This window comes from Bactrocera neohumeralis, chromosome 2 (genome assembly GCF_024586455.1).
Source record: "Bactrocera neohumeralis isolate Rockhampton chromosome 2, APGP_CSIRO_Bneo_wtdbg2-racon-allhic-juicebox.fasta_v2, whole genome shotgun sequence".
Lineage (NCBI taxonomy): Eukaryota > Metazoa > Arthropoda > Insecta > Diptera > Tephritidae > Bactrocera > Bactrocera neohumeralis.
In genome coordinates this window covers 64,397,671-64,415,820 of record NC_065919.1, presented here as the reverse complement: position 1 = coordinate 64,415,820, position 18,150 = coordinate 64,397,671, and the positions used below count along the sequence as shown (strand labels likewise).

At 33.6% G+C, this 18,150-nt stretch overlaps 1 protein-coding gene across 6 annotated transcripts in view; it reads left to right on the top strand.

Annotated features, from left to right (window-relative positions):
- The first annotated feature begins 2,476 nt into the window (after nt 1-2,476).
- The window catches only part of LOC126760336 (serine/threonine-protein kinase 32A), a 225,723-nt gene continuing 210,049 nt past the window's right edge, over nt 2,477-18,150 (top strand). For 5 of the 6 annotated variants that reach the window (XR_007667194.1, XR_007667193.1, XM_050475942.1 and 2 more), the window contains exon 1: nt 2,477-3,346. The gene's annotated coding sequence lies outside the window, so the exon portion shown is untranslated. The remainder of the gene's footprint in view (nt 3,347-18,150) is intronic. The other variant, XM_050475928.1, reaches the window with a different exon arrangement.

The window sequence follows — 18,150 nt, the reverse complement described above, 5'->3', positions numbered from 1 at the left end:
CATATATAATATGATGCAGTGAATCGTAAGCAATAAAAAACACAATTTTTATTCTTTAATGATGCGTTTCTTCGCATTTTAGGTGACAATATGTAACAAGTACTAAACATTCATACAAGTGCCTTAGAAATTCTTTGTTGCTCATACGGCATGGTGTACTGTATGTTAGTACATTTGATATTACTTTTAAAGTACAAAAAATCCCATGTTAAATGCATTGAAAAGTAAATGACATGGTTTAAACTGAGAAACAAAAACAAAAAAAACAAATCAATTTGGAAAATAACGGACACCCTAATGTAAATATAGACTTACACACGTGCGTAATTTCCAAATGCGAATATTCTGCCGTTTAGTCAATGAATACTGTTTGGCGTGAGTTTTTGTTTTTTTTTTCACAATTGCTGTGTAGTAAAGAGAGCAACGGTTTGCGAGAGAGTGCATGGAATTGGAGCGGCGAGAGTGGTTACATGCGCATTATCAACTTGTATAAAACTTTATTAGTATACTATAACAGCTGATCGAATAATTGTTATCGTTGCTGAGTTTTTTATACACAGGCAAAATGCTGCGTAAAGTTTTGGGCACCTAATGGTTGCTCGTAATATTTCGAAATAATCGAAGTATATTGTCATGTGCTCATATATAAAAATTATCAGGTTAACGTGGTAAATTACAATATATTAGGTTGTCAAAAAAGTCTTGCGGTAATTTCACTGGTTGGCGTTGAAAGCGCGTAGTTCTAGTTTTATTCGTCGCATCGGGTCATGCTATACCTTTTTGGAAAGCTCATTTCACGCGCTAACACCGGTTTGATTGATTGTCGTTTCTTTAAGTCATTCGTGAGTTATAGCGTCGCAAACATGGAGCAAAATAAAGAGAAATTACGGCATATTTTACAGTACTACTACGATAAAGGCAAAAATGCATCTCACGCCGCTAATAAAATTTGTACAGTTCATGGACCCGATACAGTTTCCATTTCTACCGCACAACAATGGTTTCAACGTTTTCGTTCTGGTGTAGAGGTGGTCGAAGATGCGCCACGCTCCGGAAGACCTGTCGTCGAAAATTGCGATAAAATCGCTGAATTGGTCGAAAGAGACCGGCATAGTAGCAGCCGTAGCATCGGTCAAGAGCTGGGCATGAGTCATCAAAAATTCATTTCTATTTCAATAAAAAAAAATAAATTCAATAAAAATACCGCAAGACTTTTTTGACAACCCATTATGTAGGATAGGTTGTTATGTTTAATTAGCAGAGTCGAGCCATTGACACACTTGGTCATTTATATATACACTTTATTGGGTTTCCATAGTGTCTTTTTGGGTGATACAAAATTTCGTGGAAATTTTAACCTTGTTCAGGGTGTAAAAAACATATGGCGAGGAGTACAAGGGAATTTCAAATGTTTGTTAAATAGCTTGGGCTACATCTTCAGCTGTTTAGAATGAACTAATAGTTTGACAAATACTTGTGACAAACAAGAGTAAAATCCAATAACAGTGAGTCTATTCTAATGGTTACCACACTCGTTTGGTGAAAGGTACTCAGTGTAGTAATAGTTATAAACGTAATTTAACGTGGGGCTTAGACGTCGACGATGTCGCACCATAGAGTGATGAGTGTTAGACCACCTGTAGATGTGAATAGTATCATGCGAAGACTCTTTACATACGGCTCATACAATTGTCAGGCTTATGCGGCTTTACCGGAACTGAATTTATACGTTGCTAAGAGCTGGCAGCTCTATATGATATCCTAAAAATATTTGGTCAAGTTTTTTGCTGAAAGGAAGTAGTAGATGAAATTATTAATTTTAGAAACGAATAGGCAACGTTGACATAAAGGTGGTCGATAACATTGTCATCATTCCTAGCTAAATTAAAAAAAAAATAGTACGATATTCTGAATTGGTTTGTTTTGTTTGTTAGCAAATATGGCACTCCTGACATGTGTAGCCAGCGCCGAATATACCGTACAATAAGTGGGATAAAAAAATATATATTTTATGGAATCTCGGTACACAACTTTTTCTACCGCCATAATTTACATATTTTACCTCGTATGGCTTTCGACAGTATTTAATGTTCGGTCCCGCCCAAGCACAAAACAGCCTTAATTGTTTTTCTGGGATATTTAAAAATATCCTCACTAATGTGTTTATTGTTTATATGTTTGTATGTACGTATATAAAGCATTGAAATACGAAACATCAAATTTAAAAAGTACAACCGATTCAAAGAGTGACTGTTGAAGTCTTGAAATTTTTAGTACAACAATACAATACAAATTCAAATTGAACTAAAAAATACATCTTCTGGAGAGGTTAAAAGGGTAAATATGGCCAAAATTTACCAATTGAGAGAGCAAAGTAAACTCCATAATCTCTTTTGAGGAAATCCTTGGCGAGTGGTGTCATAGAGGATAACGTTACTTTCCTGCTGTGGCGTTGAAGTCATTCCGTTGTAAACATTCGACGAGTGCGGTGTGCGAACGGCGCGCGGTTTTAACATTCATCGTATGATATTTACTTACATATGGTAACATTGCCTATGCAATACGCGTATGTACGTATGTGTGCGTTTATTTACATTGCTTTGTGAAAATAGCCGGTATAACTTGTGGAGTGCAGTGAATGGTGATTGGTCGTTAAATATACCGTAAATATGGCGATAAAAGTGTTGTAGATATATACATATATACATATATTACATACATAAATCGATATAAAACGTGTGAAAAGTGTGTATGTATAAAAAAGTATAAAAGTTCACAGAAGAAAATGATAAAGTATTAAAGTGTTGAAAGCAGTGAAATCATAATGATATATACATATAAAGAGTTATATATAGATATGTAATTATGTACTCGCATTATTGTTGTGCTCTATTAAAAAATATACATATGTAATGTATTATATAGTACATAGGCATTTATCTATAAAGTCGTTTTGAGAGTAACGTGTGTGTCTAAAAGGAAAACATACATTCCAAGTTTCTCTATGTGCATAAATATATACATACAAACATATTTATGACTATAGCAAAGTGCTGTAATAAAGGAATTAAAGTGTTGTGCTTTGTTTTTACGTGTAGTGAACGTACTGTATGAAGTCGGATGCGCTTCTATTAAGGCACATATATGTATCTGAATAGTTATGCAGTTACATGTTTCTAGAATCTAGATAATTGGAGCAACACATGTATTTATGGACGTAACAAATACCCATGTACGTAGTTCATAAATAAATTACTACACTGTTCATGCTAGATAAGCTTGGACTTTGCGTGACTGCATCCTGGCGCCTGACGGCAATAACAATAAAAAAGAAATAACTAAAAATGTAAATATACTTGCAACATAATAGCAATAACAATTATAAGCACGATATTTTACGTGGCAACTATGTATAGTTATTATATATAGAAATATTATATATATATATGTATGTACCTTTATTACGGTCTGCGTTATTTTACAAGTTATTTTTTTACAAACGCTCACTGAAGTGTCAATTTTTGTCTTAAGAACCAAGCGTTAACAAGCTCCTTATTTTCAATTTAAACTTTCTTCTTCTTCTTTTTTCCATGTATGTACATATCGTCACATAAAATGCAAAATAACGTATCATCAAAAAATTCGATATTGAGTTTTTTATTACTTTCGATTCACTACATCATATTGCATATGTGTATCATAAACTTTTCAGCTTCCGCTGACCAATATAACCAATATATAACCATTTTATAACCAAAACATGCAATTTGTTTCAATATAATTGATTATTATATCCCTTTTCCTTCACTTGTAAACTTATAAAAAGTGCCGTTAAGTTATTTTGCATTTTAAGTGACGATATGTATAATAACATCGAACTTTTTCATATTTTGTATTACATTTCTTAACTCCAAAGAAAATAAACCCGAAATTTTTAAATTATGATATTTTAATACAAAGCTCTATACAAAATATATTTTAATTCATTTAAGAGTTATACGTAGCTGAGGCTGTACATCAAATGTGCTGAGCATTCCTACAAGTGCCTTTTAAATTATTCGTTGCTCATACGACATGGTGTGCGGTACTAGTACATTGGGTGTATAATTTTAACTGGCTATAACATTTAAACGAATATTTTTGTGCAAAAAAGCCTTACAACTTTTTTGTAGAACGCCATATTTTATACTAAAATAACATTTTTCTAAGGTTAAAGGTTTACTTTTTAAGGGGTTATATTCAGTTAAAAGGCCGAAAAAAGCGAATTTTCCAGAACTATTTCTGGGAAAACTTTTAAATTTATTGATCGAAAAACTACTACACATATTATGGCATCTTTTAACTATATTTTAAGACTTGGTATTAGTAAAAATATTTATGTGGAAAGGAACTACAGCTAATATCCGGGAGCTCCTCTCAAAAAAGAGATTTTGCGGTGACCATTATATCTCTGAATTAATTACTCTGAAATAAAAAAACCAAACAGATTTCGTTAAACTAATGTCAAATCCAGTAAAGAAAATCAAAGGCATAAGCAGAATAAAATTTTTTGTTAAAATGGCGGTTTCTCAAAAAAAAAAAAGATTTTTGACCAAAATTTCGGCCTTAAATTGTTTATAAAAAATTACAATATTTATCGGTGAGAAAAAAACTTCGTTTAATTACTGAAAATTTTACTTAAGAAGTTCGTGTTAAGATTTGAGACGAATCGGCTTAGCCATTTTCGAGTATTGTTGGTCACCGACTTTGAAAACACCATTTTGAGAAAAACCCGCTGTTGCTTCGGCCTTATATTTCCACGCACTTTCAAACGCCTTTTCAAATTTGCCGGAATAAAATTTTCTGTGTGTATTCTTAAAAATTCGATGTGCCATACGTTTTAAGAGCGGTAGGGGGGCAATAAATTCAATATCTTTGGAATGGTATGAATGAACAAAATTTTTTTTACAGTTTTTTAAAGGTGAATATTTTCCGATGCTTTTCACATACTTGTGAATTTCAAATTTTTTTTTATGGTATGAATGAACAAAATTTCAAAAATTTCAATTGTTTAACAAAAAAAATTATGTAAAATATTATTATTTAAACAAAAGGACCTTAAAAAATATTTGTAATATAGCACGAACATTTTTCTTTGACTTTACAAAATTTCATCGATTTATCTCCAGTAGTTTATGAGAAAATAATTTTAAAATTTTATCATGCTTTAAATTTAAAACTTCTATAACTTTAACAAAAAAAAAAAAGATTTTGACGAAATATTTATAACACGGGGTACGCGTCTGGTCCCCTTCCCAATGAACTGCCAATTTTCAAAATCGGAGATTTTTCGAAATTTTCATGAACCACTTGACGTGTTTTGACCCAATTCTAACTGTATATAACCCCTTAATCTTTATCAGTCTTGCGAACCTATAAATAAATTTCATTTGGAATGATCTAGTTTCAGTAGATTTATCATGCACGTTAAGCTTCTTTATTAAATTTCCTTGCAAAATCTCCATTTTCTTTCGATTACATTTGGGACTCAGTTTTAATTTCTTTAAAATTATTACTAACTCCACTATATACATTATATATGCAATGTCAATATGTACCCGCTTATATGTACATACTTATGTACATATGCATGTAGATAATCGCGTTCAATCGTTTCATAAGAGTCAATCAATAAAATTAGGGCACAAAATGTCGATAAGCATGTTGGTGCCGCATTCGTGGTGTCAAATAGAATTTTCACCAGCGCATACATACAGTTGCTATAGCAAATAAGCGGATAAGATTACGTTCTTCTTGAATAAGTAAAAAAAAAATCTCAAGAGTAAGCATATACACTTTTTATACATTCCAGCAACAAAAGACAAGAAAGCTTTAGCTTTTCCTTTACAGCTTCTTATTATGTCTAATGAATATGGAGTTTCGATTTTATTTTCGAGGACGCTAATGTAAAAATCTGCAAATGTTCATTCTTTTAGTATATAATGTATGAAACCTAATACAGTTTTTTATATCTTTTAAATTAAACACACAAAAGGAATTTCTAAAATAAATACCTATTTTTACATTGATTTTTATATGGAAATATACTTTCTCAACCTACAGGCATTATTAAATGTATTTTAGCGTGTCACTCGTTTTAGATTTGTTTCAACATGATTGCATAAGCATTTTACGTTCTCAAGTTTATGCTAATTAGAAATACTAGGTAAAGCGAACACCCTCCACCTGTGCGCTTCGAAAAATAATGTACGTAAGTAAGTAGTACGGGTATACGAACAAATGAAGGAAAAGCTGCTCAGCTCACTTTGATAATATTTTAACTTATATATGTGCAGAGAACCATATATTTTGTGTTTTATTTCTTATTAACTGCTTTTTATTTTACTTTACGTTGTTTCTTGCATTATTTAATTTAATTTTTTTTGTGGGGATCTGCGTTCACACTTAGGCCTTTCATACAAACTACTAATGACTAATGGTAAAGGCGCGATTTAAATTTGCCCTTTATATGTGATTAATCCTTAATTTTAATCTTGCCACAATTTACAAACAAATTGCTTGGTTTCAATGTACAGATATAAGTTTGTATATACGAATTTATTACGCCACTAATCAGTGGTCAGTAATTACTCATACGCCCTGTGTAACCACACTTGTCTGCTATCACTATTTGTGCTATAATAAAGCTTGATAAATCTCAATTTTAACGGCAATAAAGCAAATCTGGAAGAGTAATTGGTGCGCTGTACATCTAATTTGTCTACTACACAGGCAATGATTAAGCGACTAACGGTTAACCTTAGATTGCGTTGAACCGCGAAACACTTTAATCAGTTGGTGGCTTTTGTGCTGTTTGTTTTGTTTGCCATTCTTTTTGTCTGCTTGTTTATGTCATTCCTGTGCTGATTATAAAAAGGCGACATAATGAGTAAAAATATCGTGGATTAAAGACAACTCAGCTGAGCTTTCTAAATACATACTTTAAGTTACTGTTTTAGAGCTTCTACTGAGTTCTTTATATAGAAAATTTATGTATTTAGGTTAATTAGTTATAACTTAGAAAAGTATGTTTGACTAACAATATTTTAAAACATACTTAAAAAATCCAAACAATGAATATACAAGTAAGGTAATGAAAACTATCTGGCGATAAGTGACGCAAATATTTTTCAAAGAACAGGAGTGAATGGCAATTGTGCACAACAACCAGGCAATGCTTCGTGATATATTAAGAAAGAAAACAACAAAAGAGAAAACAACAAAAACCAGCCACACGCTCACATTCTGTACGCGTAAGTGTGCAGTGGTCAATTGAGTGAAGAGCATGGATTTCAGCCCGCAGTGACAGATGCTGAACAAAAAACCATTGAAAGCGGGATCAGCATAAACTCAGTGGGGCTTTAAAATTGTTTTTGTCTGATTATCTGATTGGAAGAAATTGTCTGATTGGAATAAATAAATTCAATTTACTTAAGCAATATAAAAAATACATAAAGGCAGTGACATGCTGGCGTATCTATGGTATGGTATGGCGCAAAAGAAAAACGTTAATTGGGCCTAAGAAAAGTGAAAGCACGATTGGTTCCAAAACCATTAAACTTTTTCAAAAAAAAAGCGTCGCGTTAACGTCTATGAAACAATGTTTTCCGACTACCAGAATTTCATGAAACTCATTATTACGGACGATGAGTCTTGGATATATGCTTGCGATCCGGAAACACACGATCAATCGACCGAAAATCGTGGCGGAGATAAGCCGTAGACAAAAAACCACGTCAAAGCAGGTCAAAATCAAGGTTATGTTGACAGTTCTCTTCGATTATCGAGGTATGGTGTATTCCGATTTCTACCGGCCGGCCAAACTGTCAACCAATATCGAGCTTTTCGTCAAACTTTCAACCAATATCGTGCCGCAACTACCGTATTCGCCTGATTCGACCGCTCCGGCCAAACTGTTTTGAGTAAATTATAGACATAAAACGTGTATTGCTAAGCGCATTGAAGGCTATTCCGGAAATTGACTTTAACAACTGTTTCGAGGATTTGAAAAAATGTTGGCACAAGTGTATTGGGTCCAAGGAAGACTGCTTTGAGGGGAACGACATAGGTTTTGAAGAATAAATTTTATATTTATGAACAAAGTCTTACTATTTTTTGCTCATGCCTCAGAAGTACGATACTCTTTTCAGCTGTATCCATTGCTTACTTTGTTTGTAGCAGCCGCTAAGGTTAGAAGTGTTTTTTATGAGCCTAACGATTCTCGTTTTTTAAAAGCTCTTACTTCGTTGCTTGTTCGTCAGCCTTTGACCAAAACAATACTGTAACGATACCCTAGCTTCCACATTCGCTAGACAAGTCTCCGTATGTCATTTCTTATTCCCCACAAGTAAGGAAGTTCTATGTTCGGGTGAAACAGAACATTTCATACTCTTGCAACTTGCCAGGAAAATTCCTTAAGGTAAGAAACATCAACCAGAGGATCGAAATCCAAGAAATTTTATCATATACAACTTATACTCTGACCGCCATATTTGGCACAAGATTTGTTAGGGTAAAGAAAATAAATATATGTATTACTATGAGGGTATTTGGGTAATTCGTGGAATTTCACATATTTTTGGCTTCAAACTATAGTATAGCCAATATTATACGTTCAGTTAATTTTGACGAAAGTGTAAAAATGTTAAATTAGGTATTTACCCAATCAATTTTTTACCAGTACTACATGTAATTAGAAGGACAAGGTTTCATTAAGGTTCCTCACATTCAATCACAAATTATATAGAGTAAAGTCAACCGGGTATTCGAAAATCCTGATAATGTTTAAATGGGGGTAGGTCAAGATTTCGCTTCCATTTTCAGCACAAAGATACAGTGTTATGAGTAAAAAACACGCTTTCAATTTTATTAAGATATCTCAAATATTGGCCTTTATGTGCAGTACAAACTCACGCGGAAATTCGAAAATCTTTATATTAGGATGGGGAGGTTAAAGGAAGTATTGATTCGATTCAATTAACTTTGATACAAAGACATACTATTAACAAAAAAACTTCCTTTGAATTTCAATTACGTATTTCACATATTGACCGATATTTTCTGTCAAAAGTCAACTATAGGTACTGGGGTAGCATATTCGGTTACTTAGGTGCTTGAACAGTTTTGGTTGGTTTTGGAAAATTTTTGGTCATAAGGTGTAATACTATAAAGGTACTATTCGCGCAAAGTTTTACTCCTTTATATTAATTGATTCTTGATTTGTGTACTTGAAAGTAAAATAATTAAAAGGAATTTAAATTTGTGCTATATGGGAATTAGGCGTGGTTGTAGTCCGATTTCGCCCATTTTCGCATTGTGATATACGAATGTGAGAAGAATTCCTACGAAATAAGTTCATTTGAAATTGGTAGGGCGGGTTCCTAGTTATGGGATTCCACCTGAGAGTGGGCGGTGCCCCGGTCATAGTACAATTTTAACGCAAGGACACCCCCACTTTGCAAACTTTTTGACCACAGGTGACCCTTGCTTCTGCAATCGTCTGCGCCAAATTACAGCTATCTATCATATTTTAGTGCTTAGTTATGGCACTTATAGGTTTTCGGTTAGTGGCGTTCTGTGGTTGTGGCAGTGTTCTACGAACTCCGCCTTACTTTTTACCATGGAACAAGTGTACAAAGTTTCAACAAGATATCTTACTTTTTACTCAAGTTATAGCTTGCTCGGTCGAACGAACGGATATACAGACATTCATCATATCAATCCTAAGAATCCATAGATAATATCATGGATTTGTTGGGTTTTTATACAGCTTAACTATCCACGTCTTCGTCATTAATTTTCTCGCGAATTGTACTGACGAATGCTTTATATTTGAAGAATTCAATACAGATTTCAAGAAAGAAATCTGAATCTTAAAATAATTATTTAATATTTCAACGAAAAATGATAACTCATGAAAATTGAGAAATATACCAAGGGTAGTTTTTACTAAATATACAAATTTCAGTTAATTTTTTTGGGACTTATTTTTGTTAATAAAAAAAATAGAAAGTAAATCTTATAAATTATAGAGATGTAAAAAAAATATAATTATTCAGTTATGCAACTGAATTGTTTAATATTGCTGCCATCAACGTCATTTTTATGTCCAAGCTTTTTTCAGTTTTTATATGTAAATTTCATTTAAATCTTGTTTTCATAACCAAAGTACAATGCTAAAACAAGTTCAGTTTGAACACAGAAATATAATTTATTCTTAAACTCTTAACTACTTGCTATCTATGTATGCAAAATAGACAGAAAAGTTTAAATTCCGAATAATAATTTTAAAACTCATTAACATGCATAATTGATGGTGTTGCACCGTTACAAAATGCCATTAAACGCCTGTCTATGTACACAAATAGTACCTCATTTGAATATTTCATTTGGATGTCGTCAGTGAAAGAGTCAGAAAATGGCATGTCATGGTGGAGGTAATCGCTTGCCACGGTGATTAGCATGGATGAATGGAACTTAAATTGTGTTTGTTGCATACATGCATACGTATGTGTACTTGCATATAACTGCTGCTGACGGTGATTATTCGGTTGGCGTTAATATAATTTCGCGCCCACGCGTTGCTGTAACTAAGGGTTAAACTGGTAAACACAGTTTCTGCCACACGAAGTTTGTGATGTTTTTTATACTCTCGCAACAATGTTGCTAAGGAGAGTATTATAGTTTCGTTCACATAACGGTTGTTTGTAAGTCCTAAAACTAAAAGAGTCAGATATAGGGTTATATATACCAAAGTGATCAGGGTGACGAGTAGAGTCGAAATCCGGATGTCTGTCTGTCCGTCCGTCCGTCTGTCCGTGCAAGCTGTAACTTGAGTAAAAATTGAGATATCATGATGAAACTTGGTACACGTATTCCTTGGCTCCATAAGAAGGTTGAGTTCGAAGATGGGCAAAATCGGCCCACTGCCACGCCCACAAAATGGCGGAAACCGAAAACCTATAAAGTGTCATAACTAAGCCATAAATAAAGATATTAAAGTGAAATTTGGCGCAAAGGATCGCATTAAAGAGGGGCATATTTGGACGCAATTTTTTTGGAAAAGTGGGCGTGGCCCCGCCCCCTACTAAGTTTTTTGTACATATCTCGGAAACTACTATAGCTATGTTAACCAAACTTTACAGAGTCGTTTTCTTCAGGTATTTCCATATACAGTTTAAAAATGGAAGAAATCGGATAATAACCACGCCCACCTCCCATACAAAGGTTATGTTGAAAATCACTAAAAGTGCGTTAACGGACTAACAAAAAACGTCAGAAACACTAAATTTTACGGAAGAAATTGCAGAAGGAAGCTGCACCCAGGCATTTTTTAAAAATTGAAAATGGGCGTGGCCTCGCCCACCTATGGACCAAAAACCATATCTCAGGAACTACTCAACCGATTTCAATGAAATTCGGTATATAATATTTTCTTAACACCCTGACGACATGTACGAAATATAGATGAAATCGGTTTACAACCACGCCTTCTTCCAATATAACACTATTTTGAATTCCATCTGATGCCTTCTCTGTATAATATATGTATAGTACATTAGGAACCAATGATGATAGCGGAATAAAACTTTACAAAAATACGGTATTTGAAAATATGTAAATGACGGAGAATGAAATCTCGATTATCACTTTATCATGCGAGAGTATAAAATGCTCGGTGACACCCGAACTTAGTCCTTCCTTGCTTGTTTTTGTTTATGTTTGTGCACCTTCATTAACAATCTGTGTCTATGTATATAAATAAAAATGAATCGCCAAACTGTATGTACGCTCATAACTTTCATACGACTGAACCAAATTTGATAATTTTTTTTAAATGTTCGTTGAGGTTCAAGGATGGTTTTTACGGAGAGAAAAATTCGAATAATTGCCGGAAAACCCCTAAAAACAGTCCTTTTCTTTTTCCCATACAAACGAATGAATGTTTGTTTGTTAGTAACGCTGAGAGAACGGCTGACCCAATCTTGATGAAATTTACAGAGGTTGTTCGTTGTGGATCAAGGAAGGTTTGGAAATAAAAATACCATATAATATACTTTTCATGAAGAAAAGTCGGAAAATTGGATAATTCCAAAAAGTACAAATTTTTTTTTAATTTTTGTTTGTTTTGTTTTAAATTTTTTGATTTGTAAATTATTTCAATCGTTCAATTTCGGTCCCTTGCTTTTTTTATTTCGGCTATTCAAAAGAAAATTATTGAAAATTATTCAGTGAAAACTTTCCGTGTGTTTCACACAAAGAGGTCAATTGCAGATTGAACTTTGTTACAAAGCCACGAAGAGGTCGCTCTAATATTGGTCGGCGTTATTTTTGCCATCAAGAAGTACTCCCAAAATGCGATGACTTACGCGCGGAATTATGGATCGCGGTCAATCAGCAAGCGATCGTCACGATGTCACAGCATGACTTTTCAAACAACAGTTAGGATGTTTGATTGACTTTATTTTGAAGCAACGTATATGTGGTGCTAGATGTACTTTGTTGGGTGGCAAAAAAGAGGTTTTCCGCATTCTTCTTTTGATGGTGGTTACACCTGATCAAATTTATGAAATCATTTCTGCGGAAATTCCTGATGTAGAGAAAGATCCAGTATTATACGAAGTGGTGGAAAGCAATATGGTTCATTTTTTCGGTTTGTATGTCTGACAATAAATGCATGAAACACTATCCACGTGCTTTTCTTTCGGAAACACAAACTGGCAATGATGGATATCAACTCTATCGGCGTCGCTCACCAGATAACAGAACAATCAACTTACAAGAGTTAATATCGAAGTTGGTAACAGATGGATCGTACTTATTCACCATTATTGTCTAATTCACATTCAAAACTTAACTGCGAGACGCGAGTGTATTTCAACCCAAAGAATACAGTACAGCCAGTGGAAACACCGCCAGCAACAAAATTGACATTGACGAGTTTTTTCACAACTTTCGTCAGTGATCCATTTGCGAGAACATTGCTCTATTCGGAAATACCCTGATATTATACATGGAATGCATCATCGAGGAAATAGCAGAAAGCAAGGCTAACCAGTAGATTGACATCCAGATGTGTTCTCAACTAATGCATTAGGACGAATTTACACAATCCACCCGAAAAACGATGATTGCTTCTACCTTCGATTGCTATTGATTAATGTAAGCGGTTCAACTTTATTTGAGTCATTGCTTACTGTGAATGGTACGGTGTGTGCAAGTTTTGGAGAAGTAAGCCAGCAATTACAATTGCTGGAACACGTTAATCACTGGAATGAAAATGAACTTCGCACACTTTTCGCGATAATCATTTCGACATACATATGTATCAGCCTTCAAATCCGCGTCAATTATGGGATACGAACAAAAATGACACTGCCGAAGACATTTTACATCACCTTCGCTAAAAATTGGAAATGGTACAATTTCGGATGATACTTCCGGTTGTTCGATATCAATTCCATTTCCCCTTTATCAATTCACGAAAGATGAATTCATCACAAATGTTCGGACATTGGCCAAATTATCGTAACTACAATTCCTTAAGTGCACGCGCAATGTTAGCTGCTAAAAATACCGATATTGTTGACTTAAACTGGAAGATTCAAAGTCAAATTCCGTTAGACTTGCGCTCATACAAATCGATCGATCATCTTGAAAATGAAGCCGACTCCGTGAATTAATCAGTGGTATTTCTAAATTCTTTGGACAGGCTTGGTATGCCACCGCATCATTTGCGTCTCAAAGTTGGATCTGTCGTTATTATGTTTCGCAATCTTCATGCGCCGAAACTGTGTAATGGAACCCGACTGATTGTGACGCACCTATCGAATACAAGGGGCAGAATGCTTGATTCTACGAATTCCTTTGAGTTCTAACGATTTCCCATTTCAGTTCAAACGTATTTCGTTTCCAGTGAAAATTGCATTTGAGATGACAATCAACAGGTCCTAAAGATAGTCGCATAGTGTGAGGCATAAATTTGGAAATGCTATGTTTTTCACACGGCCGTGGCGTGCTCACGAGTTGGAAAACCATCTTTTCTGTACACCGGAACAGAAAAAAAAACAAAAATGAAATAAAAAATTGACTTTTCTTTTCATTTCAAACACACATAATTTCACGCAGGACAATGGCTGCGGGGTCAGCTAGTATATATGTAATAATTTTGTTTCAAGCACGTCCTGTTGTTTGTGACTGCTACATATTTTTTTTAATAATTTATACGACTGTATAACTATTATTCTTCTTCTTCATAAAATATACGTTTGTTAAATCGTAAACATGTCACGAAAGTGTTCTAACGATCCCGACATTTCTATTATGAACGAGTATGTGAAGAATTAACTTTTTAATTTCATTGCTCATCATTAACTGAAGAGTCCTATTTAGAATATTTTACATTTCCTGTAAGGAAACACATAAATGTTGTGTAACGTTTGTGCGGCTGGCATTATGTTGGGCTAAAAGGAACCCAGATATACGCCATTTGCTAAACCAATGATTTCAACCAAAGGATCACATAAGTGATTGTTATTTTTATTTGATCAAACAGAAGACATTAGACTTGGTTCTACCAAACACGCTACCCATTATAAAAACTTTTCTTCGGCCAATAGACACATTGGACCTAAGGCTCGGATTGATAATAAAAGTAAGAGAAAAAGAGTAAGAGTTAAGCCTAGAGATGACAGTGGATTTGTATATCTGCAAGAGAAATTACTCAAACTCAGGGAGGTAAAAATGAAAGAGGGAATATTTGTAGGTTCACAAATACGGTAATTGTCAGATAAGGTTTTGAAGAAAAACTGAATGATCATGAAAAACTCGGCAGGAAACGTTTTATGACCGTTGTCCGAAACTTTTTAGGAAACCTAATATAAATCGGAAAATTACAAAGTCTTCATAAATTAATTTATAAATAAAATTATAATGCCGTATAAACCTTTGGGGTGTAATACATATGCTCTGACATATATTAGGGCCTCATTTAGATTTCTTTCCGGCGAATTTGGGTGTGCGACGAACAAGGCGAGATGCTCTATCAGGACTTTTGCTTTACGAGCGCAGAAACAAGATCTTCCAGTAGTTAAATATTCATCAAAATAATAAATATTTTTGTAACTCTTTTAATAGCTTCACCTGTATGTTTGCAACTTCATTAGTGGCACTGAAAATGAATGGCAAAAGAATCAACAGCTTGATAGGCACTGCAAAAAAGATACAATAAAAAGTTTCCCAGCTATCTATCCGTCATTTAAATAAGAAGTGTACTCCAATACACTCTTAAAGAAAGTGAAACACCACGTGCGGCTAAATAACTATTTGGCTTAAAAGCCTAAAAAAAAAACTTTTAAAGCACTTTAATCGTAAAAGTAAAATATATTTTTTAATACAAAATAGCATTAATATTGATCGCAAAATACTTCTACTTTTGTGTATATTGGGATGATCTGAGCCATATTTTTCTATATTTGGTAAACTACTTTCATCACATTAATACACATAAGCCTTTTTTGGTCCGTGTTACTGTCATTTTACATTAAGAAATACACTTTTTAGTTTGAAGTGCTTTAAAAGCAAGTTCTTTAGTTATGTTAAACTATATTTATTTCTATATTAAACAATAATTGCTTTAAGTAAATGTAGCTGACGTTTGTACGTTTTAAGAAAATATATGTTTGGATGTCACATTCCAGTGATTGAAATTACATTTTAAATAATAGGGTATCTAATCCTAGTTTATAATTAAAATTTATAAAGGTTTTGAAACTTGTACTATATATAAAAGATTTCATGTTCCATACAGATATTATTGTTTAGTGGTTCGTTCAAAATTTGATATGAGTTTTCATGTGACAAAAAAGTAAAGATTTTGTTAGACAGTGCAGTTATTATTTTTTGCTGAATTGGTCGTTCTAATCGACAGAGCCCATTTACATAATCAAAATTTGAGAGAGCTATGTTATAACATATTTGCCTTAGTAATAGTAATTATAAAAATTAAAGTAAATATATTCATTGTAACTTTGTATGGTTCATTATAAATTTGTTTATTCATAATTTACGATTTAATTTTAAAAATAATTTAAAGTTTCTGTTGATTTATGTAAATGCTGTTTGCACAAGCACGTACATATTTGCTCTTCAGTGGTTGACGGTAGTACTAATATTAATGAACTTAAATAATTTATTTTTTTATTGAAAATTTAATTTTTGTCCCTTTTTGAAAGCAGATATTTTATAAAATAATACAGCCTTCAAAAATAATATTTATTAAGCAGTAAGCTTAATTTCTAATCTCTCTGCAATTTTTAAAGCTTCAAATATAATTTAAAGCAGCTCACTGAGAAGACTTTGTTCAAAGTTTAATTTTGGATAAATATATTAATGCTACAAGTGCACTTACCGTTACAAAGCTTTTCACGCACCGTTGTGTATACGTGTTTTTGTTAGTTTGTGGTTTGACCTTCACGAAACGCACTCGAGTGCAATTTTGATATTATAACTTTCTGGTAAAGGAAGGCAGTGAGGTTGCACGCAGCTGGACGCTCTCTTAATGCTTGCTAAAACTCAATGCAAATGCAACAGAAATAAATTTGCTTAAGCATAAATGCATGCAATGTAATAGCAGAAGGGAAGGCTGACTGGTTTTCACGTACAGCGCACGTACATGTATTGCGGAAACAACTTTATCTAACAAACGTGTAAAGATCACTGGAAAAAATAATTACAAATTTTATTTAACTTGGCGATAGATTAATTTTTCTCTGTTAAAATTCACAACCTTAAGCATGCCCTGTAATAATTTATAATGGGCTAAGACATTCCCTAGTTCAATTTGCTTCCCCTTATGCGATGGATATCAATACCGTACTGAAATTATTTATATTCATAAATAGTATTATATATACTATATGTACTTTCTATTTCAGATAATGTTGAAATTATCAATAACATCGAAATATATAATATTAGGAATGTGTTAAAACGCTTCATACTTAGTCTTACACAGACATAAGAATTGTGTTCGAGTGAATTTCGAGTACAGAAGGAAAGCAAGGGTATGCATTTTGCGCTAAATTGATTTGCAAAGGGTACTTTTTTCCCCTCTTATAATCGGATTTTTCTCAGCAACATTATGAATATAATTAAGAAGTTTCCTTCTGTACGTAATTACTAAAACGTCTGCTTTGATGAACGTAATAAAAAATGTTTAATTAATTTGCCATGACAAGAAAGTTGGCCAGTTTTTTCTAGGCTTCTAATCACTCAGTTGCTTGAAATTGACTAAAGCTTTTTCTTCTCAATTTTTTTCGTTGTTCTTTCACAAATTAATTGCGTTTTCTCGGGATTTGAGTTTCTTGTCAACTAGTTAGACTGATATGGAGGCCATTGACGATGAACACTCAATTATATGAAATTAAAATTAAATTTTAAGCATACTATGCAGTTCTCTTAAGTTAGTGAGTAATAAACTTGCTGGCTGCTAAGGTATTTAAGCATTTGATAACAAGTAAATTTAGTGCACTAATTAACAGCATAAAGCATAGGAAGATATAGGCATGGTTATACATTCATTTGAGTGTACTATGAGAGCACGATATCAGAATCGGAATATTGTGTTCAAGATCAAGCTCAAGAACGATCGCTTAGAATACCTATCTCGGCATATATTTTGCTCCAAGGCCTGAATCGAAGCGGGATTGCCCGCAATGATCTAATGGTGTGTAGTTGTATCACACGATCTTGGTGGCCAATTGACTGGCCCATAATGTAAAATTATCTGTTCACCGCAGAGTTTTCTTAATAAATTCATTGATCGATGCGATGCGTGGGAAGTGGCACCGTCTTGTTGAAACCAAACGTCGCCGAGATCACGATTCAATTTCAATTCCAGGCATTAAATAGTCGGTAATTATGGTGTGATTACGGCCGCCACTGACGGTTACTTTCTCATTGTCATCATTTTTGAAGATATATGGACCGATGATTCAATCGGCCCACAAACCTCACCAAACCGTTATTTTTTCAGGATGAAATGACAGCTCTTGAATCTCTTCAGGTTGCTCTTCTTCCCAAATGCGGCAATTTTTCTTGTTTACATACCCT